At 40.4% G+C, this 25057-nt stretch overlaps 1 protein-coding gene across 1 annotated transcript in view; it reads left to right on the top strand.

Annotated features, from left to right (window-relative positions):
• dlg2 (discs, large homolog 2 (Drosophila)) overlaps window positions 1-25057 on the top strand; it is a 166485-nt gene that overhangs the window by 86844 nt on the left and 54584 nt on the right. The gene's annotated exons all lie outside the window — the stretch shown is intronic.

Raw genomic sequence — 25057 nt, 5'->3', positions numbered from 1 at the left:
GTGAAGGCCTAAAAGGAGTCCAGGCTCCACATAATGAACCTGGTGCTGTCATTTTGTCAAGGTCAGTCACTAACTGCGAAGGCCCATCAATACTGTTTCAGTTCCGAAGTGGAGATGGAAAATGCACCGACTGACGTTTCTTATCAAAAGCTTGAAGTGATTTATCTAAGCACACACATAAACATACGTATATACATGATATGCTATGCAATTAGTGAAAATAAACAATGGAAGCCACAGAGTTGTTGAGATTAAACTAAAATTAGATAGAGAACATGAAATTAAACACTAATCAGAAATTGTCTCATCGTACAAAGTGTTGTCATTTGTTTTTGATGAGGAAGAGATCTTCTCTTTGTTTATCCCCCTGTGCAGGACACACACGTGTAATTAAAGGATACTTAACCCAGATTTATTTAAGCTCAGTTTTACTAGATCTAATCTGAGCCAGATACTGAGGGAGTCCTGTAGGTTCCTGTTTCATAAGTACACCTCCTCATTTACAACCAACACCTGGATTGTTTTGATCACTTTATGATGACTTTTAGCCACTTTTAGCCACTTTTAATCCACTCGCACATGCAAGAATTGTTTGTTTGCCTTGGTTTCATAGCCTATTGAATTGAATGCTTATGGAACTGCTTTATTACTTTGTGCTCTGGTAACTTTTAATGCAGGTTAGTCATTATTGTTGACAGTTTATTGATTACATAATTCATTCAATAACTCACAGATAAATCAGTAATGAGAAGAAATCTAAACTCGGTTTCAGTTATATTCTGCTGTTTGGGCCTCAACTTTCTCACCCGTATACATCTGCTTAGAAAAGTATTGACTTTCTCTGAGTATAATTTCTTAGTGGGCTGCTTCCCTTGTGCTGGAGAGGAGGACCTGACATGATCCTTAATGTGTGTGTGGGAAAGGCCGAGAGAGAGAGAGAGAGACCAGCGCATAAGGGAATCATGAACAGGCCCAGGACCACAAATCCTGAGCTTAACCTATTTGTTTCCTCTCAGCCTTGGGACTTTTGAATGAAAAATTGCTTTAATACAGCCGGTGTAATTGTTAAGGCAGCAGAGAGGAAAGAATTATGGTTTGTCTATGACCAGAGGAGGTGTAACCCCTCCCTCACCGGCCAAATCAAGCACCACAGATTGGAGAATGTGACTCAGGGAAGACATTATTGATTCTAACTGCTGCAATGTTTATCGATCATCAACCCCTTTCCACGGTAGTATCGGTGTGTAAAAACACATGCATTTTTTGACAGCAATTACTTTTCTGTCAATCAGACAGGATGAAGATTAGGAGTAATGAATAGCAGTTTAATGAGGGCTACAGCAGCAGTCATGGTTTCTGCTCGCTGAGGGTCAGATCAGCAGTCCAAACTTTCATCCTATGGGGAAAATATCACTTTTTATCATCCAATCCCTTTTGTCATTACTCCTCCTCTGTCTTCAGAGACAGAATGCAGAATCCACACAATGGGAGGTCCTGATTGCCTTGTGGAAACTCTCTGATTGGCTTTTCAAGTCACTGTAGGTTAGAGGGGACATGGATAACAGCACTACTGAGTGCAACAATTAAGTTATCAGTTAAACATTGCACATATGCACTGATGGCATTTTGTGGATAGTTGGTAAAGCAAAAGGCTTTTGTTTGAGGATCTGTGATCTGTGATGTTTTTTGCAGAAGGCAAGTTTATTTTTAGCGCACCTTTCAAACACAGAGACAGTTGAAAGTGCTTAATACTACAGTGTATGAGGGCCAGTGTCAGTAGTTCACTAATATTTTACATGAATCCGTTCTGGACTGCGGCAGTGACCAGGCTGAATACATCACATTATAAATGAAATGTATGTGAAGTCAAATGTTTTTATTCAATGTGACGTTAGAGAACGAATACCTAAAACAATGAACTGCAGACGTTTTAAATGAAGTAAGGCTACATGATACATCTGGACATCGGTTTCAGTCCACTTTGAGGAGGTGCTACTCTGACTCAGCTTGACATGCTAGCTAGTAGTGAAACACATGAAGCTCAGTGGATTTTGACAACAGGACAGTTATTTTGTTGCCAGACTGACAAGAAATGTATTTCCTCCAAGCTGTCACATCAGAGTGGAAAAGAAGCCTTCTAGGTGGTGAATCTGTTTGTTGGATTTGGGCAATACAAACTGATAAGTGACTAGTGTCCTTGAAACTGGCTTAATATTATAAGCAAAGACTATTGTGACAATAAGCCAGCAGTTCCATCACTCTGGACCAATTCCTGCTATCAGAAGGCTATTTCATACCATTTCATAGGATTTCAGCTCTGGGAATATATAGATGACATTTTTATATGAGTGGGACAGATTGTGTTTTATCTGTCTGCTTCTTTCATGGATTTATTTCTTGTTTGTGGCATTAAAACACTGCTCCTGGCACAAGGCTGAGGTGCAGGTTGAGTTTTTTTTTTAAATACCTTCATTATTTCTGTTTTGTTTTTTGGGGTTTCTGTCCTAATTCAAGTTTGCATCAATGGTTGTACCTCATGGCAAAAGCACATACTCATACTCAGACCCTAATTCATTTAGCCCTGAGCTCACTGCTTCTCTGAAATCCAGGCTCATTGTGGCACACAGTGCAGCATAAGAGCATCGCACTGTGCAAGCTTTAGGTTCAGGCATGTTTGTGAGCAGAACAAAAATGTTTCTGACTTAATATATTTCTAAGCTCGCAGAAATCACTCTTCTGAAAGACAACACACATATTCTCTGTATTAATATTGACCTCTGATTGAATTGTTTTAGAGTATGTGAGCAACTGCGTCTCACAGTAGATGGATTAAAGAATGATGATTAAGTATTTTTTCTAACGCAAAATATCCTCTGCTTTTAAATGAAAGCGATATAAAACAGAGTAGATATGTTGGGTTGCTTAAAAATAAATAAAAAGAATTAAAATGTGTTGAATTTGAAATTGTTTCAAGCATAATTACAAGATCAATTAATTGACCCCATAATGGTTTGTACTGTACAATACATGTGATGCCACACTGGAGACCACAGTTTGCATCCTGCCTACCAACCGTCAGTATTTTCTGTCTACAATGACATAGATACTAAAGCAGTTATACCGTAGATTCCTTTCCATTCAAATTGAATTCATGTCATTCGATTGAATTGACTGTCACTCTAAAGCCCCTACCATACATTAGCTAAGGAATGCAGGAATGTTGTTATTTTTATCGCAATCATTGTCATAATAAAGTTTAATGAAGTAATTTTAAAGGGCAATGCACTTTCCATTAAGACTCTGGGAAACGCGCAAATCAAAAACTTGGGCTCAAACATTGGCTGAGATGGGCGTTTGGGAGAGAAAGCTTCTCTCCAACTAAATTATCATCTAAACTTACACTCTATTCATCATAGCAAATGCATTAATATTCATAATGCAGTTGATAAAACAGCACTTTTCAGTCTACTTAATTGGGTCAGAGGAACTGTCTAGACTTTCAGTCATCAAAGAGATTCTTTAAAACGTCTCCTCTTCCTCTGTAGATAGACTGTTATTGAAGTGCTCATCTACCTTGGTCACATTCGGAAAATGCATTGCTACATTTTTGGAGGTAGACGAGTGACACACCTGTTGCAATGGGTTCCATCCCGTTATCAGAGTGCAAGCCACTTGCAAATCCGGCACGGTCAGTTCCAAATCTTCTGCTGGCATTGGGAAAGATGTATGTGTAGTTGCTGACAAAACCTCCCTAAATGCTAACATGTCACAGTCCAAATCTCGTAATCTTTTTTGAAACCCTGTCAAAAACTCCGGACAGAAGAATGCTGCACAAACACTGCTTCAGTAAAACCTCTCTGGCTTGAAAATGGTTGGTCATAGCTAAAGTACTGTGGTCTTATAGCTGTAGGGAGTAGTCATAATGCTTTGTTGGGTGAGGCCTTTGGATGGTGTGCCTGGTGATGGTAAACACAGTTAATGTGGTATCTTGGCTCCTTCAGCACACATTCACAGATGGCCTTTATAATGGCGCACGTGTGGTCCATCACCCTCTGTGGGTGTTCAGAATGCCTTTCTCTTTCTGCTGGCAGTGAGGAAAAGAAAGGGAGCGAGGAAATACATGGAGTCAAAATGTCGCACAAAGTGTGACTGACCTCTCCTGCTGATGGTCTGTTCACAAGGAGTTCCCATCAAGCCTAGATTGAACATAATGATGCACTGCAAATAACCCCACAGACCCATCTTGCCATCAGTGTGAAAGATTTGCTGCTCACTGTCTACACTGAGACACACTGTATCCTCCAAAATTGATTTGCTCTTAGTGGGTTTCTGTAAAAGGTCAATTTTGTGCACTTTGGCCATTTTCCCTTTTTTGCTGATGGGAAAAAAGACCTGTGAACATGAATTAAAGGTGGTGACAACACTCAAAGAATAAAAATGTAGACATATATTGAACAGTTCATTTAATGTTGTCGTATTTTTAAAGAAAAATAGGACAGCATTTAAAAGAAGTCAGCTGTTAAACAGGGAAAAGGGAAGTGGAAAGCCATTAAACAGACACAGCCATTAGGACTTACAGAGTGCTGTTGTAGCTTCTCAAATCATGAGATGGAGGCTGATTGTCGCCAAAGGCTGGGACTAAGCATCATGTGGGACATGCTGGATGTGGGCTGACCCTTTTTATTCATTCAGGACTTTCAAAGAAGACATTTTTTTGCTTAAGAAGCTGAGCTGCACTCATTTGATACTGAGTTATGGCCTCAAAATAATCGCCAGTGACCTCAATGACTATTTGATGCCCTAAAAATGCATTTGTTACATTTACATTGGAAAGATGACCATTTAAATGTATTTATTTCCCCCCAAAACAGTCAGATAACTGCTGCTGATTTTGACTGCAGCAGCTTAAACGTTGAACTGTCAAAAATCAGTCTTTGTTTTGACTGGCGAAGGCATCTTGTGCTAACTGCAGGGATACATTTAGTTAAATTGTCATGAGGCTGCTCAGTAGATCGGAGGAGTGCCACAGGCCGCATTTTATGGGAGACCTGTTCCAAATATTGAGATGAGTCAGTTGAGTTGGCATACTGACAATTGTTTCAGAGTAACAACTCATTAATCACTACATCCCAGTTTATGTAGTGAGTTATCCATGATTCACTGTCAGTTCAGACTAGGGGCGGCTGTTTTGGTTCCCAGCTCCGTGTTGAAGTGTCTCTGGGCAAGATACTGAACGCCGATGAACATATGAATGGTTAGACTTAATAATTTAACGAATATTTGGAAATCATGACTCATCCCTACTTTACAGTCCATTTACCACTTATTTCAAGCAAATAAGACAACGCAGTTTGACAATTTTCAGATTATTTTGAATGTCAGGTGATGAAAACTGTGCAGAAAGAGGCACTCCACCCATTTAAAGGTCAATGTACTCATCACTACGTGGAATAGTTTCGTAATGTCTTTCGTTGTGACCTCTGTGGCTCAGTAGTCAGGACACAACACTTCTTGAAGACTTCACTTTATAACAGAAAGGCTGTTACAAACTGGGACTGTGGAGTTTGAAAAATGTGGGTGTTTACCAGGCAGGGAGGGTCTAACGAAAGACTATCAAGTTGCGTGATGGAAAGTGTGGGACACAGGGTTTTCAGAGATTGATAAGGCAGTACACAGGGCAATAGCTAGGATTGATGAAATATTACAAGTCAGTAGTTCAATCTATTTTCAAAAGCACATTAAATCTGATTCTCTGTAACTCATCTTGCTTGTGTCAACCCATTAGGTTAAAATGTTTAGTCTACTCTAATAATAATTTGAGAGTAATAGCAGCAGAGTAGCAAAACGACTAGTATTTGTGACAGATGTGACAGTCAGGGGGATCACAGTGTTTAAGGCCATTTACAGACTGAAAAAAAGGACTTGGTGGTATGGTGTTATCACCATTGTGCTTGAAAATTCAGATTGGTTTTTCAGTGTTTTACTATTGATATTCAAATAACTAACAAGCAACTAGAGTAACTATTCAAATACTTACTTAACAGCTGAATGACTGACTCACTGACAAGGCAGTATTCAGTCAGAGCCTTCAGAAAACTGTAGACTTCAACTCCAAAAAAGGCAGAGTAATCCATCTCGAATTGTTCATTCACAAAAAAGAAGAAACCCATACAAGAGACAAGCAAAGCAGTCTGATCTTTGTGAAATAGCCTCAAACTGTGGCATTCACAGTAAGGAGGATCTCTTAAATGGGCTTCCAGGCAGACGTTGACGTGCTGGTTACTATGGAAACCAAGAGCTCAATACTCAGCCCCTGTCCTCAGTGAAATAAAAGTTTTCAGATCGTCTCTAAAAGCAGTGAAAGCTATAGTGAAATAATATCAGCTAATAGTCTGTGGCAGATATCAGTCTTCACACACTTTGTGCTTACATACATACATTTCTTCACACCGTCCCAAGTAATTAATGCAAGCAGAGTTAACCCTTGGGGAAAAATGCTGCAGCCTTCATGTAGCCCTATGACTATGAAATCTTCTCTAAACAACGCATGTGAACGTGTGAAGTGTCAATGTACTTCTCATTTTGCAACCAGTACTGTAATACCTATATGTAACTATAGTATTAGCGCTTGGTACTGTGTTCCGTAAAGAATATGTGTTCTGTAGATATTGACTTTTGCGTCTATCTGTATTTGTGTGTCTGTGAGCTTTTATGGCACCATCATCCAGCAAGCCAAGGTCAATGGCCCAGTTCAATATGTCAATCTCAATCAGCGGACAGCTCTGAAAGTGTGTGTGTGTGTGTCTAAGTATGCTGTATGGGTTTCTAGTGTACATGGGAGTAAAGCAGGTACTTGCTCATTTGTATGTTTTGCAATAAGTAATTTTAAATGGTTAATATTTGTATAGCATCTTTTTAGTCATTTCAACTGCTCAAAGCACTTTTACATTCCACCATCGAACCACCAACCTTCGGATTGAGGGACAACCCTCTGAACAACCCTCCCTTATACCTCTGAGTCAGCTATCCCAATCTCTGGATTGGAGATACAGTACACAGTATATTAAGTATTTTGGATTGGAATACTTCATAAATTGGTGTATTTACATGATACCCATAACCAGACAGTGGCTGTCTGAATTGTTGGTTTAAAATCAGATTAAGGACAATGTGTTGCACAGTGATGCTGTGTGTTCCAGTACACTGTGTAATCTTCCTTGCAGTGATTAAATACACATTTATACTACCCTTTGTTCAAGCTGCAGGGTTTTGGATACAATAAGAACCACTAAATCACTTAAAACTAAGACCATGATTTTTTTCTCCAAAGTCTTCGGGAAACTATCTCAGTGGAAAGATTATGTACGGTGCTGTGCCATGACCTGTTGCTAGAACCATGGCAAAAGAGAGGTAAAATGTGATAGTTAGTAATAGAGGTGCATGTGGGGATAATTGAGATGTGTGGTGTTAGCAGATGATGTTGAGTTGCATAAGTCAAAATAATGTGCGCAGGTGCAAGCTCCATTCAGCTCCACTCAGGCTTAAAGGTTTCCGTCTGTGTGGTGGAGCTGCATGTTTGTTTATATGGCCTTGATAGCTTCATAGTAATAGTATTGTATTTTGTGGTGACGTGTTACCCTGCAGTGCAGCAAAACACTGCTTTTTAAAATTTCCACTAAAAAGAATCGTCTTCTCTTTTCTTTGTTGTTGTCAAAACTGGTGATACATTTATCATTCTTCTTCTTCTTAATATTATTATTATCGTTATCATTATTATTATTATTGTGTATTTTAAATATGACAAAAACAAAAACTAGTGGAAAAGAAATAGTGCATTGTACTGCATTTTGTTGGAAACAAGAGATGGCTTTCTGTTTAAGACCCGAATAAAGAACATTGCAATTTGAATGATGAAATAAAAGCACAAATGGTCTTCTCAAGGTCCACTTGAGATAGAAATTACTTAATTTTTGAGACAGTCTTTAGCTGAAGAAAGTACAGCTGAACAAATGTTGTAATTTCACACTCAAAAGATAAGTTTGAATCAAAAATCACACCTAGGTTACAGGTAGAGGGCATCATGTTTGATGTTAGTCCACCAAGATATACACTCCCCTCCAAAAGTATTGGAACAGTGAGGCCAATTCCTTTATTTTTGCTGTAGACTGAAAACATTTGGGTTTGACATCAAAAGATGAATATGAGACAAGAGATCAACATTTCAGCTTTTATTTCCAGGTATTTACATCTGGATCTGATACACAACTTAGAAGTTAGCACCTTTTGTTTGAACCCACCCATTTTTCATGTGAACAAAAGTATTGGAACATGTGACTGACAGGTGTGTTTTGTTGCCCTGGTGTTTCCTGTTACATTGATTATTCAAACAATAAATAGCGCTGAATGTCTACGTTCAGTTTCAGATTTGGGTTTTGCCTGTGCAGACTGCCTTTATAGTTAGAGGCGTAACCAACAAGAAAACCAGAGAGCTGTTCATGGGTGAAAAACAAGCAATTGTGAAGCTGAGAGAAGATGGAAAATCAATCAGAGTCATTGCACAAACATTGGCCATAGCCAGTACAACCATTTGGAATGTCCTGAAGAAGAAAGAAAAGAAACCACTGGTGTACTAAGTAACAGACGTCGAATGGGTAGACCAAGGAAAACAGCAGCAGTTGATGACAGAAACATTGTGAGAGCTGTAAAGAAAGACCCTAAAACAACTGTTGACATCAGCATCAACCTCCAGAGAGCAGGAGAGAAGGTGTCACAGTCTACTGTTCGCAGAAGACTTCGTGAACAAAAGTACCTTTACCAAAGTGATGGAAAGGTTAAAGTTTGGAGAAAGAGAGGATCTGCTTATGATCCCAAACATACAAGCTCATCTGTGAAACAGTGGAGGTAATGTCATGGCTTGGGCTTGCATGGCTTCTTCTGGGATGGGCTCATTCATCTTCATTGATGATGTAACACATGATGGCAGCAGCAAAATGAACTCAGAAGTCTACAGAAACATTTTGTCTGCCAATTTAAAGAAACATGCAACCAAACTGATTGGGAGATCCTTCATGGTGCAGCAAGATAATGATTCAAAACTCAGTGCCAAAACAACACAGGAGTTCATCAGGGGCAAGAAGTGGGAGGTTTTAGACTGGCCAAGTCAATCTCCAGACTTCAACCATATAGAGCATGCATTTTACCTGCTAAAGAGCAGACTGAAGGGAGAAACCCCCCAAAACAAACCACAACTGAAAGAGGCTGCGGTGAAAGCCTGGAAAAGCATCACAAAAGCAGAATGCAAAAGTTTGGTGATGTCAATGAGTCACAGGCTTGATGCAGTTATTGCAAGCAAAGGATTTGCAACTAAATATTAAGTCTTTTCACGTTAATGTATTTTTAGTCTATCTGTTCCAATACTTTTGCTCACCTAAAAATGTGGTGTTCCGTTACAAATAATGCTATCTTCTAAGTTGTGTATCACATCCAGATGTAAATACCTGGAAATAAAAGCAGAAATGTTGATCTCTTGTCTCATATTCATCTTTTGATGTCAAACCCAAATGTTTTCAGTCTACAGCAAAAATAAAGAAACTGGCCTCACTGTTCCAATACTTTTGGAGGGGAGTGTATCAGTGAGGTCCCCAAGTACCCGGCCTATTCTTCTAGACTGGGCTGGCACTTGACCAAGGGCTTTTTCAATCAGTTGATGAGTTTGTAAACTTGCAGTGTTTTCCCCAAGGTCCTGTTTCCTTATGAGCCAAAATGCATCACCACAATGGTCGCTGTGTCTGGGACAGGACAGCACACATGGGGCAAGAAAGTAAATATAAGAAAACGGCCCTGTGTGTTGGTCTAGTCTATATTTCTGTGAGGGAAACATTACTATGCAATTTAACATGGAGCAGTTCAGGTCCATCAACCACAACATTGTTTTTCCCACCTTGAATCCTCCCTCAACATTACTGGTTAAAGTCATCCCTCTCAAATCGACAACAATTCATCAGCATCATCATACGCTGTCATGGTCTCCGATGACGTCCAACTCTATATCTCCACCAAGTCCATCACCACTGCCACTCAATCTACCACTCACTGTGCCCTGATCAACTGACCACATCCCTCACCAAGACCACTTAGGACTTCTGCCTCACCATCAATAGCCCCACTCTGTTTCCCTCACACATCCGCAACCTTGTCGTTTTTGAGACCAACCTCTCCTTTCAACAGCATATCAGCCAACTCTCCAGAACTGCCTTTTTCCATCTCAAGAACATAGCTCGCCTCTGCCCATCACTCTGCTGCTGAAATCCTCATCCACATCTCGATCACATCCAGAATCGACTACTGCAACAGCATTCTTTACGGCACATCATCCAAACTCCTCAATAAACCCTAATACATCCAAAACTCCATGTTCAAAAAACTTATCAAAACTCACCTCTTCAGAACTGCTTTTAATGTGTAATTTAATGTTATTATTTTTGTCATGCTTTTAACAACAGTATTTTGAACCTTTTGTAAAGTGTCATTGAGATTCTAGAAAAGCGCTCTATGAATGAAATGTATTATTTTTATTACAGTTGGCATTCACTCACACCAGGGAAAACTATATGAATGTAAAATGCTATGTACTATGTACAATACTGAATGCACTTGCTGCTCACCAGCTGAAGAATGATGCCATATAAAGTTCAATAGCAGAAAAAAACACTTTGAGAGTTCATTTTCTGGAAAAGGTTCTTGGGATTGTGAGAATGGCTACTATTGAGGTTAGTGAAGTATGACATCCTAGCATTCTTAACTGTAAGCTGGTAAGTGGTCAGTCTCTTTCGTTCAGCTTTTCTGCATTGGCTTGATTTGCTCGTCAATCCTTGGGACAGGGAGCAGTGACATCAGACTTGGACACATGTTGTGCTGGTTGGTGCTGGGTCAAAGATGATGGTGTCCATGCACTTGGGCATTTTCTGTTTGAACTCTTCAATCTTATCAGCAAGGCGGGCACAGCTGACGCAACCAGATGGTGAGGTGAGTGGAGCCGTGGTTTATAGATGAGGTGGCTGGGGAAAAGAAACAGAAAGGAGGCCAGTACAAGAGCCAAATGTCCATGACCATAGGTTACTAACCAGTTATGGAGGGTGGTAGCAACTAGCAGGGAGGACTTAGGCTCTTATTTGCTAGCAGCAGTGGTGGTCAGATAAGTTGTACAACCAAAAAACAAATACAGAAAAAAGCACAGAGCTGTACATACACATGTGGGCTTCAGAAACACAGCATGTTGTGGTGCTAAGGAGATAGAAAGTATATATATATATATATATATATATATATATATATATTCAATGTTTTTTCTTTATTCTAATTATTTTCTACATTGCAGATTAATATTGAAGACATCAAAACTATGAAGAAACACATGTGGAATTATGTAGTAAACAAAAAAGTGTTAAGTAGACCAGAAAATGGTTTCTATTTTAGATTATTCAAAGTAGCCACCCTTGATGACAGCTTTGCACACTCAGCATTCTCTCAGTCTGCTTCATGAGGTCGTCACCTGGAATGGTTTTCCAAAAGCCTTGAAGGAGTTCCCAGAGGTGCTGAGCAGTTGTTGGCTGCTTTTCCTTCACTCTGTGGCCCAACTAATCCCATCTCCCATCTCAGTTGGGTTTAGGTCAGGTGATTGTGCCTTGAATGTTGAATAAATCACCAACAGTGTCACCAGCAAAGCTTTCCACTGGTCTAATGTCCATTCCTTGTGTTTCTTGGCCCAAGCAATTCCCTTCGTCCTCTTGATCTTCCTCAGTAGTGGTTTCTTTGCAGCGATTCGACCATGAAAGCCTGATTCATGCTGTCTCCTCTGAACAGTTGATGTTGAGATGTGTCTGGTACTTGAATTCTGTAGAGAATTTCTGTGGGCTCTAATTTGAGGTACTGTTAATTTGTGGCTTCTGAGGCTGGTAACTCTGAGGTAACTCTTGGTCTTCTTTTCATGGGGCGGTCATCATGAGAGTCAGTTTCATCATAGTGTTTGATGGTTTTCATGTCTTCACTTGAGGATGCATTCAAAGTTCTTGAAATTTTCTGGATTGACTGACCTTCATGTCTTAAAGTAATGATGAGTCACTTCTCTTTACTTAGGCAAAGCAAATGGTGACTCCTTTTAAGAAATATAAAACATAATCTGGCACTTTTTTTACTATACAATTCCATGTGTTTGTTCATAGTTTTGATGTGTTCAATATGAATCTACAATGTAAAAAAATAAAAAGAAAGAAAGACTGGTGCCATATATTGTATTCCCAAACTTAAACATTTGCACTATCTATGTCTTTGTCTTAGATTCTCTTTTACATGTGGGATTTTCTTTTGTACATTTTGTTTGGTGAAGGGAGCCTGAGAAAGAGAATTTCATTGCCAACAACTTTCACTGTAAGTCTTTTGCATATGACAATAAAAAAACTTCCAGACAATACAGAAAAATATATCAATTCTCAGTTTTCCATTAACATGAAACATTTTTGGCATAATGTTCCCTAAAGTATGGTCCCTGGAAATATCAACCTCTTGCAAGTGTTTTTGGAGAATAAGAGAATGCAAATGCAAATGGCTGACCTTCTTTACAAGGCCAAGGGTGGCTTGACAAGATCGGCCTCATCCCTGCTGAGTTCCCCTCCTCACTATACAGACCTTTCTCCCATACACACAAACTCATTTACACACATACACACAAGGCAGAAAGTTGTGTTTCCTTCTACACATGAATATAACTTGAGTGCGACCCTGGGGACGCCAGGACCCTTCGCACCAGATGGCCAAGGCCTCCTCCAGCCCTGCCTGACAGCCTATCACAATCCTCCACAGTTAGTGAGGATCCAGGCACCCTGCACTAACCAACCTTGACATGCCAAGTTCTCAGAAGCAGACACATAAAAATACACCACTATACCAGGCATAATATAGAGGAATACATACAGTAAATTTCTCTTCATATTCTGGGTTCCCAAATTATGATGTGTTCACTTTACTCTACATAAAGGTACATATTGTATCTTTATTTAAAGGTACAATATGTAAGAGTGGCCAATTTTAGATAAAAACATTCAAAAATTAACAAAAAAAAATCAACAGAATGTGAAGAAATAATCGTATTGACCTAATGTCAAAGAAATATTGTAATATTTTGTATTGGAGAAAAAAAAAGTAAATGCTTTTAAATTCTTCACATAAATGCTTTGCCCTCTGCAGATAGAATGTGCTGTGCAGATAGAGCTTAGAGTCATCTGCAAAACAATGAAAACATTTGCAGTGGATGTGATTGCAACAAATAAGAAGTGTTCCAGTGCAAAATTAGCCCTTAAATTTCAGGTTTGAGACACATCATAAATAATCAAGGAAGCAGTAATCACTAATGCTGCCTAAAAAGTTACCCAGGTAAATGTCAAATACAACAACCTTTCCACAGCAGGTTCCAAAGGTATCAGCACCATTTTACATTTTAATAACTAGCATGATCCTGATTAAAAGCTGCCCTTAGATCAGCTAACATACACACTAAAATGTGAAATTACCATTCATCAAAAATTCATTTGCAAGACATTAAAACTTTTTTACCACCAGGTGTTGCCTGAATGCCATGTTTTTGGACGAAATATCATCAAATAGTCTGAGAGATGATAGCAGCAACAAACAGCAAGTAATCACCTACTGCCCCCATGACAACCTTTAGAAATGTGATGTTAGATATCTTCAGCACTGACAGAGACTCATATATGCTGTGTCCATCCAGAGAGGCAGTGCTAGCACAAGTGGATATGATACTGCATTAGCAAAATGTTTGAATTTTTCTTACTGGCACCACCAATTTAATGTTTCACAAACAAGTGAGAATTGCAATTTGAGAATAGCACCATTATTGAATCTAGGTCTTTATTTAAGCTAATTGGGGAGAAATCTCACCTGTATTTGTGAAGAGAAAGAATATATGTGTGTGTGTCCTGTTGCAGGTAGAGAGAAGCAGAAACAGTTGCTGAACTTCTAACACCAACCGTCTGATAGTCCACTGCCTTTCAAAACAGTTTATCTTTTTTAGTTAAATACGGTATCCACATCAAAAGATGACCCCCACTGTGAGATTTAGACAGATGTGAAAAACTATATATATACTGCAAAATGTTATTGATTGCAACTACCTGCAGTAATTTCAAACAGAAATCTCTGTTACGGTACAAACCAGGACAGGATGAGCCAGACTGAGACTCTTAGAGGAGAGACAAACACAGCCACGTCATCCTCCCCATCCTGTAGTTTATCATTGTTCAGCTGTGTGGTGTCATCTTTCCTGGCAATTAGCCTGCAGCACTCCTTCTCTTTAGTGATGGAAGGTCAACTGTGTTATTGTAGGAGGTTGGTACGGAACACGCTGCCAACACACTCGCTCTAATGTGGAGGGAACAGGCTTCTTTCTGGTCTTGTGGTTCTCTTGTAGAATTATTTGAATGCAAAACAAGTCATACTATTGATTGCAGAGGTTTGAATGAAGCCCAGAAGTAAAAAGGAGAACATCTGGGTTTATAGATGGTTGAGAGAAAGAGGAAGGTGATGCATGGGACAGCTAATTATGAGGTGTGAATTCAGTGCCTGACATATCAATAAAGCACATTTTAAACTCCTGATATTTGCAAAAGTCAGTTTACCGATCTCCTCTCCCCACGCCTGTTGTATTGTCCAACTATAAGACAGCGCCTCTTTGTCCTTAATTATATTACATACATCCAAAGCTTTAAGCTTGATTGATAGTTGTACATTAAGGGGTTACACCATAGCGTTTGTGGCTATGTGTGTAGACTCTGTAGCTACAGTGGTATTTGTGTAACATGTATTTGTTACGCGTTGGGGTTATGGTGGTAATGGGCAGGAATTTGGTGAACACTCAGCTCACTGTGATCCCCTCTCTGTGTCATAGTGAATAAAAGAACATGACAACACTAATTTCATAGCATTAGTCTCCTATTTAGTAACAAAACGAGGCTAAATAGCATGGATGTGACTCCCATTAGGGTATATAAACAACATTATGTGGAAACCCATTGTGAAAGTTGTCATGGGAAATATAATTAAAGTAGGACAGGTCTGACCAAGACCAAACTCTTTCCATCTGCTACATCCTATTGGGGGTATCGAACACTTCTGTATTAAATTAACATCCGGTAGTCCTTATTAGGCACGCATGAATCTTTCTTTAAATGGTCTCAAGGAAGTAACAAGAATTGAACAGTGTTGTTCTGAGCTCATGATCAAATGCTGTCATCCACAATAGGCAAAATGCGTGCATGCAACAGATTTTGTCTTTCACATCGTGCACAGAATGTGCATGCATTACCTCCTGTGAATCCATTATGCAAGGAATTATGCAATTTGATCCCTTGTAAGACAAAATATGGTACTAACAATGAAAAGTGCTACATAGAGACATTTAGGGAATGCAAATACTGCCCATAGATAGTAAAATTGGGTTTGTTATAATCAAAAATGTACGAATTTAAACTAAAACTAAAAATAAAAAATCACACATTCATTGTAAAAATGTTTTTCTTTGCTGCTATGCTGAAAGCCGAACATCACCCACTCCCCTCCACCCCCACCTCTGGTAACTGGGAGCTACTGACAACCGTAGTTGGTGCTTAAGATGCTGTTTCCACGTGGAACGCAGTGATCCTTCCTCCCTTTCTCTCCCTTAACCTCTCTCTCCCTCTGTTTCTCTCTTTCTCCCTCCCTCCCCTGGCTTTTGTGGCTGGTGGAGACCTGACTTTGCTGTGCAGACACTCTCCCTCCCCGAGCATCATCCCGCCTTTCCTCCCTCCCTCTCTGTTTTTTGCTCTCGCCTGTGTGCTACAGTCCGCTGATAAGGAGCACTCAGTCCAGATGGGCAGCAGCTAGAGCCGTTTGGGCTGTCACCGCAGACCAGAGAACATTATTATTTCACCTGTCACTATGTTTGCCTCTATTTGGTATGCCAAGAAGCTAGGGAGACGACTTGTACAGAACAGCCGGAAAGCTAAAATGCTGAAAGATAAGGTAGGTTCACCAGTGTGCGTGCTTTACCAATTTACTGTGTGGTGACAAAAGAGATAGAGAATACAATTTCATGGCAGATCTGTGTGAATGACAGCTCTGCTGATGTCAACTTCAAATATGAACACTTCCTTTTGATATTGTCATTTTCATGAAAGGTGTTGCATTTTATTGTGAAAGTGTACAATTTACCAAATGCTGCAGCAAGCAGAGCTACTTCAATCACCTGTTGATTGATAGTGTCGTTGATGTCTGTGTTGATGATTTGACTTTGAGGGTAAATTAGTTGACTTTGCTCAATTGCATCCTCTCTGCCTCATTTGAGGGGGCGAATGAGCAATGAGGGACACAGACCCTGTTGCCTATAAAGCTTATTCTTTTTATTTTCATCTTGACCATGCTGATGCACAGCGGAGCTCACTCTTCCCCAGCTCATCAAGCAATAGCAGATTCGCCTGTCCCAGTCATTCTGTCCCTGAGCAGTTTTCTTCACCAACATCTTTTAAGTCATTGCCGTCAGCATAGCCAAGTTTTGGCACCGCAGACACTGCTCTCACAAGCACATTCTCCTGCTGAAGTCATCTGATGGATGAACCTGACTGCAAATGTATTATGCTGATGGGACAGAGGGCTTTTCTCTGTTGCCTATAGATACTTGTTTTTTTTCATGATGGTGCTGTTTGCCCTCATCTTGGAAAGACTAAGATGTGTTTTTTCCTGAGGCTACAAATACTGATGTGGCTGAATACAGGAATATAAAATGAATGCACTTAATCAGACTTTTGCCCTGCAAAGCTCAAAGCCTGCAGCTGGTCATTATGGTCACTCCAGAGTTCTCAACAATTATTGGACAATTATTCCTGAAATTTACTGGACATATTTTGGTGATTCCCTGCAAATTATGTGTAGCTCCACCATCAGGTCAAAATTTCACACTGACTAACATTAGACCTCATGAAATTTGCTGTGGATATCCGTGGGAATTAATCTCTGTGTTTGGTGACCCATTAATCATTTACTTTGAGTCACCGTCAGGCCAAACTGGGCAAAAATATCACATTTGCACAGAAGTCATCCCATAATTTAAAGAGCTAATTGCCATGAAATGTTCTCTGCACATTCATGCTCCCATGTGGATCAGCCATTTCCTCTAGTGCCACTCTCAAGGCTTAAAACCAGTTTTAAAACCAGTCAGGCTGCAAGAAGTCACTATAAGCTTGTTCTGTCCAGCACTTTTTATTTTGGGTCTCTACAGGCTTCTAGTGGGCCTTTAGGCTGCTACCACCAGCACTCTGTGCCACGGTGCACATACCAAGGCCATCTTCTCTGATTTTTCCCCAAACGCACTGAGCTCCATGACATGTATCCAGTGGCTTTTAGTATTAACAAGAGGTGGATTTTAATGATGGCACCATTTTTAGTGAAGGGAACAGAAGTGAATGTTGTGATGCTTTGGTTAAGAAAATCCCGAGCCTGGCAGAAGTAATCAGAGAGGATGGGGACAGCGGTTTCTGTAATCTGTTAACATCATATGCTGATGCTTTGATGTGCATCAGTATCATATGTGATGGTTTACAAATCCCATGTTCAAACACACACAGACTATGTGCTTTTGCCTTTTGGTTTTGTGTGAAAGATGGACAGTTTTTCAGTTTAACAGAGGGTTGATCCTTCTGTTGATCATTCTGTTTTCCTGCAGCATCCTTTTTACATACAGTATGTACAGTTTGAATAAATTTACATTTGACATTAGCAAGTGCAGTCATCCACTGATGGTCACTGCTTGCACTGCTGAATTGTTTTATTATCAGCCGTTGGTAGTTGAACAGCACAACTACAGTTTACACAACCACAGTTTGATATCATGGACCACCCTTGTCCTCGCTCAAAGGCACCATGACAGAAGTTGTTGAGTGTCAGTGGGGAAAGTTTCTCATTCTCTACCCAAAGCCAGTTCTCCCAGCTAAATGAGAAACAGTTGTGGCAACTAGCCCATTTTTTTGACCATCTGGGAGCCTCAGGTTTCTTCCTTGTGTCTTTAGTCACACGCACTCACCCTGCTTTTGTCATCACAAGCATGATCTCACAACTTCCACTGTGGATTGGCTCTCTAATAATTGCATAGTGTAGCTAGAGCTTAATCCTACTGATTAAGCTCTAGCTACACTATGTAATCTGTGACCCCCTGAAGTGTGTGCCATGGCCAAATTTAAATGAACAAAAAGCAGCATGCTGCTTAGCAACGGATGTTTGTGTTTGTGTGTTCATGTGTGTGCATGCGCATGCGTGCGTACGTTTCTGTGTGTGCCATATGGATGGGATGTGGTTGATAGAATGCTGAAATAGAGTGCTTGTCCTAATGGACGTAATGCATTGAGAATGAATCTGCAAACAGCAGAGGATTCGCAGAAATATATGTATACCCTTAGAGCAAAAGTGGTGTGACTGTTAATAGACACATTAGATGGATAATGAAAATGTAATTTTAACTTTACTTCTTGTAAAACAGATGCTGTTCTGTATCAACAGTAATATTCTGTTTTAAGCAAAAACTCTCTATTTCTTCACACTTGTAAAAGTTCATGTTCATTTGAGAAAGATAAAGATACATTTTTGGTGTAATTGTGGAAAGGAGGAGGTGTCGAAGGTGTCTGCATAACAGTCTCAGTAAATGACATGCTGATTGGACTGTGGTGCCACACAGTGATGGAGCTGTGGGGATATGTGAGTGTGAGTGTGTATACAGCACATGCACATGTATGTGTGTATGTGTAATCATGTGTAAAGCTCTGACACAGGCACATGAGAGTCGACTTTCCTGGGGATTAACTAATTGGAGCCATATGTTGTATGTGATAATTGAATCCAGCAGATTTCTTTTTGTATTGGCAGTATTCCACATTGGGTGTCTGTTCTGAGCTGATTATGCATACAGTAACTTTGAAGGTTTTGGAGTTGTGAAGACTTCAATTTGGCTTTTCTTAGTGTCAAAGTAATAAAATTGATCTGTTGTCCAGCAGATGTTTGGTAAAGTGTTCCTTGCTTTGAAAAAGACAGAAAATATTATTGTTCAATACCTCAGAGAAAGACCCTCAGTCAGAAAACAACATCGATCTAAAGCCGTGTATTGAATCTCAAGTTCAAACTACTAAAGGAAAAGGAAGATGAGGCTAAAGCAAGCTGGTGTTCAAGTCATTTCAGTATCAGTAGAATTGGATGCTGTTGCTCCTCTGTGCTCTATTAGTAATATTTTCCTTTTGCAGTACAAATGATTTCCCCCATACTACTTATCACTCTGTTGTGATTAAAACAGACACCTCACCTGGAGCAGATCAAGTCTGTGCAGTGGTGCTTTGAAATCAAATTGGAAAAAAAACTCAATTCAATTAGTGGATCTGCACTATCCACGCCACATCTAAATGTACCCATGTGTCAGCTCCTCACTGAAAAAGCCTGCTTAAATTCCTCTTTCTATGAATGATTTAAAGATCCCTACTTCCACCGCAGACTTACTTTTATATTGGATTTTCTACATTAATGGCACCCACAGAAAGTTACTCTTTTTTTTTTTAAGTTTCTTTCAGAAATGTTCTTTAGATAACTCTAAGAACCGAGTGGGTCACATGTAGAGTCACTGTGTAGCGTAATGCCCATGTAGGCTTTCTATGTGATTTTTTGAGATATTATCCTTATTATCTACAGTATCTCTGTATTATCAGTCTGCAGTCTCCCACAGAGGCTCATTTGAAAGCTGTTTCACTGCCATTCAGTGTTTGGTATTATGTGGTGCTAGTATTTTGGCAATGTATCGGCAAAAAAAACTAATTGAAGAGTATATCTAAAATTGGACCACAGATATCAGGTTATATTACGGTCAGTGAGATGAGCAAAGCCGTGCTAGTGAGGTAGGCTGTGAGTCACTGGCCGGCATGAAGGAAAGGATGAGTTTCGCCTGACATGGTCAGGTTATACAGTAGGATGTTGACCGTTTTTGTATCTGGTTTAAAATCGTCTTAGAGGAACTGTCTGTGTTAAAAGCTTTTTCACGATCAAAACCGGTGAGAGGGGGAAGAGTAAATAATCAAATCACCTCATGTGGCTCACGGTAATTTCACAATTTAATTTCTGTAACTCTAAATGATGGGTTTCCTGTAATGAGTTATGATGACTGTCAGATAGGGCTACATCTAATGATTATTTCTGTTACAGATATTATTATTATTTTCATGGTTAACCGTTTGGTACGGGAAAAACATTAAAGAACCATCAATGTCCAAATAACCAAAAATGTCTGCCACGATATCCCAAGGTGACCTCTGCAGATGTCTTGGTTTGTCTGACAAATATTTCAAAACCCCAAACCATTTTTGTTTTAATGTAAAGCCAAGAAAAGCTGCACATCTTTTAACATCAGAGGACCAGGAACAATTCATTTTTTAGTAAGTCGTAGAGAGAAGACTGAAACAGTCCACTAATAAACTAGTTGTTTAACTATTTTTCTGTTGATCAATTTATTAATTAATCAATTAATTGTTGCTGCCCGACACCTGACTCCAATGTCAGGTGTCGGGCAGGTATGTCAGTGTGATGCTCTCTTGTTGTTAGATAAGTAGTAGGCCAGTGTGTTCAGTCCTATTATATGCTCCATTACTCTATGGTGTTTGAAGTCATCATCAAATATTTTTTTCACGGTAACAGTAACTCCTCCAACTCCTTCAAACAAATTTTCTACTGTATCCTGGAGTCAATGGATGCTTTGTTTCTCTACTAAAAAGCTGCATAGTGGAGCGTCTTCATGGCTTCCAGTCTATCTCAATATGACAATCAACTGCCCTATAAAAGCAAAAATGCCCCAAAATCGATCTCAGTCTTATTAGTTAAACAAACAGTTGTCAGCCGCTGACTAGTTTTATGCCACAGCAGTCCCTCAGGTGCTCTATAAGTTATTGTATGTGTTCACTCCGTGTGAGCACACCAGTCTTTCCCTTCCTCTCGGTCAGTTAGGGGCAGGGCGAGTGAGTGCCACTGAGTGCTACCTGGCTCTCCACTTCAAATGGTAGCTCGCTCTCCAAACACCCCAAATTAATCTGTCTCTACAGCTGTCCACAGCAAACTCTGCTTTATTTCAAAGGACTTAGCCGGGATCACAGCAACCCTCACAGCTGTTGGATGGATGTCTGCTGTCAGAGATAGCATAATTACAAATTGAGCTCAAATAAATAAGCCAGCAGAGTGATACATAAATATGACAGGGGGGTGTTGTATAATGCTGGAGTTGCAGAGATGTAACACCCATCCCATTTTACAAGTTAATTACTTAAGAAAAACTTTTTTTTACAACAGGCAGGAAGTCCTTGAAGGTCATACAATCAAAATTGACACTTGCAGAGATCTCAAGTCGTAATGTATGATGAGCACCTGAAGGCAACATATGCTGCATCATTAGCTGAGTGGGGGGAAGAGAAGAGTTAAAGACAGCAGAGAGCTGCTGTGTCCAAACACTCATACTTTGTGCAGGCAGTGGCAGTAATTTGCTGAGAAAGGCTCTTTGTGTAGACAGTCTGCTGACAGTGACTGTACACTGTGGCAGAATCTAACCTATGAACATAAATTGGAATGCTTGTGGCCTGGATTCCACTGTGGCAGTGTGAGTTTGCAGTGAAGACACACAGTGTGAATGATATGGGTCATGTTTAGCATTCACTGTCAGCATCACAGGAGTGTTTGGTGGTGGTGACTGGGTGAGAAACTCCAGCCAGCCTGCTCCTTTTTAGCATCACGTCCGTCGAAACAGTAAACTAATCACGCTGAAACGTTTGTGTTTATGTGTATTATTGAGTGTAAATATCTACCAATCAGACTGTATTAAGACATTGTCAAACAGGTGATGGACACCTGACTACCCCAATAATAACTTGATTGAGAGAAAATCAATTTAAATTAAAATATTTCATTTGAGTTATTTGTCTCATATGAATATCAAACTTCTGGTTACTCATTTTTGACCTGTTTTTTTCCCACAAATCTTTTCTCTTCTCTTCTGCCTCTCTTCCACTTCAATCTTCCATTCTCATGTATTAACATGCCTCTATTCTATCTCTCCTCCCCTCTAGCTCTCACTCTCTGTCTCTCCGCCTCTCTTTTTTTCTTTTTCTTTCTCAGCCTCTCTATCTCTCTGTCTCTCTCGGCGTCCTTCTCTGCCTCTCTTCACTCCCCTGTGGTTGTTACTCTCTTGATGTCCCGATGGCAAAGCAGCCATTTGCTGCATGGGAACCAGCTTCTTTGGATAATGGATGTGCACTCCAGTAGCATGATAGCCAAGTGAGTTTTTCAGAGGGCCAATGTCAAGCATCTGGAGAACCAAGTGGCATAGAAACATGGCAGTTTCTGTTTGCTTGACTCTCATATTTATGTCTGCTGCAAGCAGAGTACTATTTTCACATTCCACCTTGTTTTATGTGTACCTGCATGATGTTATCAGTGGCATGCCAGGCATATGGAATCCCGGAGACATCCAGCAGCGAAGCAGAGAGTGTTGCTGCTTCCAGGTAGCCCGGGCCTGAGGCCTGAGTTGTTCCAACATCCACACAGCATCCTGCAACCTGACAACCGGCAGAGAGAAAAAGGGAAGACACATTAGAGGACATTGTGTGGGAAGGGAGATGGTTGTGGGCTGCGAGAGAAAGAAGAGGTCATTGACAAATGAGAAAATGAAAGAGACAGAAAAGAGAGTGAGAGGAAGGAAGAATAGGAGGAGACAGACAGGTAGATGAAGCTGCTCATCTTGCTCGTTTCTGGCTCACCCTCCTATCTCTGATTGCTCCAGTCACAAAAGAGTGAGACAAAAGGTTAAAGCTGCTCTATTCTGAGAATTTTCAATCAGCCTCAAGCCAGTGTTGAGCATTGTGTTTGATTTACCTCCCACTGCAGCAACTTTATTGTTGTTTCCATTTGTTTTTCTTCTCATTATGGTGTGTTTGTGTTTGGATGGCTGTATGTTTGTTTGGCATTGGCCACTGTTGCCCCACCTCTTTTCCTGACGTGCTCCATTGATCTGTCTCTAATCTAGTTTTGGCTTCCTGACAGAGCTGACTTCCCCCAGGCATTAATTATGCCTCCATGTGATGTATATCAGTGGGCTCCAGCACCCAGCACTCTTCCCTGCCTAATCCAATCGGATCCACGTCTGTGGCCCAGCCACTGCAGCTCTCACCCAATCAGATATATTGAGTATGTGTCGCAAGTGTTTCCCCTTGCTCACACACCCCTAGAGCGATATCACCCATCTGTCCTCGACAGCTCCACTACATCCATTGTTCCAAAGTCCTCCTAAGTAAAGAATGCACTGTGTCACACCAAAACACAGCTGTAAAGAGGGCAGATGTGTCCAGTGCAGAGCTTCTAATCCACACAGCCTCCAGCTCATGGATGAGAGGCTGATTTTGAAAACAGGATGAGCTAGTATCTAGAGATACAGCTGATCCATGGATTATTTTACCTCTGAAGATGTTGTGGGAAGTTATAGGACTTTTTTCTTCATTGGGATTTCTTTACTGAACAGGATGTCTGGTCATTGATAGAGACTGTCTGACTTGCTTGTCTGACCTCTGTCAGTCAGGGTACATTTGGATGTACAAAACCAGGTTCAATATGAGCTTTATGGGGAAGCGACGGTGGGGCAGCATGATGAACAACTCTGCCCTGGGCTACACTATCCATGGAGGAAGTGTTCCCAACCTCCTGTCTCCTCCACGCTCTGAGCGCTCTGAGGGCCTGGGGACCCTCAAGAAGAGACTGTCCATGGACGTCCTGCGGGGCTGGGCCCCAGACCTAGGGAGCCTCACTATGGGGCTCAATCTCAATTTGAGCCCAGTGAAATGGCCCTCACTAGTTACTGTCTGCAACTGGAAACAGACCCTGACAGAAAAGCTGAAGAAGAGACCCTGTGACACTGAGGACGAATCACAGGTCAGAAAACGTGCTACGCCAGAAGCTTGGAGACTGATTAGCATCCTGTGCTGGAAGGTTTTCTTTGTGTATTTTTAAAATGTTCAGGCTTTTGTTGCAACTTTCTTTCAAGCCCTTTAGCTAATTAACGTGACTGATTGGCCGTGCCTTGTATGCAGTAGTGTATTTTAAAGATAACAGCACACAGATTTTATTTCTTGATCCTCTGTTTAATTGTACTCGAGTCCCACTGAGATTAAGACCCTGCTTCAAGGGCAACTTGGCCAAGAAAGCAACAAACAAGATGCAGACAAACAAAAGGTACAAAATGAAGTCACATAGAAAGAGCAGAAGGCAGCAGTGTAGTGTCAAACCAGCAGGCTCATGGGGCAAAGTTATTTTAGTCCTGACGATGGCTCCTTAGTGATTATGCCAGAAGATCCTCCATTGTTAGGTTTAACACTGAGAGCAGCTCCATATGCAACAACATGGACAGTACTGCATTGATTAATATGGACTCCTATGTACTTTATGTTGGTGAAAACATGCCCACTATCAATATTGATGTCCTGCCACCTTTTTACACGGGTGACCTTTACATTCAGACCAACTTAGAATTAAATGCCTTCAAATATACATTTAAAGTCAAATGTGTCCACATATGACTTTATTTATGATAAATAATTTATTACATAGACATGATTGCCTTCTGAATCTACAATATCCTCTGTGACCTCTTCCAAAGAAGTGATAAAAGGTTGATAGCAATGGAAATCCTATATTTTATTTGTAGAACGACTTCGTAGAGAGATGCTTTACATGACAAAGCAAAACGTAAAAGAAAGAGCTCACAAAACCAAAAGGTAATACAAGCACAAAGTAGCGCAGGACATTTCTTAAACATATTGGTGCAGTCATAGATGAGTTTGTAAAGAAAGAGGGAGGGGGCAGCAGCAATGGAAAAGGCCCTCACTCATAGTCTTATCATTGTCCTGCTGCTGCCCTTATGTGTTCAAACTGCCTCAAACACTCATACAGCTAA

Source organism: Pempheris klunzingeri, chromosome 14 (assembly GCF_042242105.1).
Source record: "Pempheris klunzingeri isolate RE-2024b chromosome 14, fPemKlu1.hap1, whole genome shotgun sequence".
NCBI classification, from domain to species: Eukaryota; Metazoa; Chordata; class Actinopteri; order Acropomatiformes; family Pempheridae; genus Pempheris; species Pempheris klunzingeri.
Note: the sequence above shows the minus strand (reverse complement) of the source record. Positions and strands in the feature narration are given on the sequence as shown.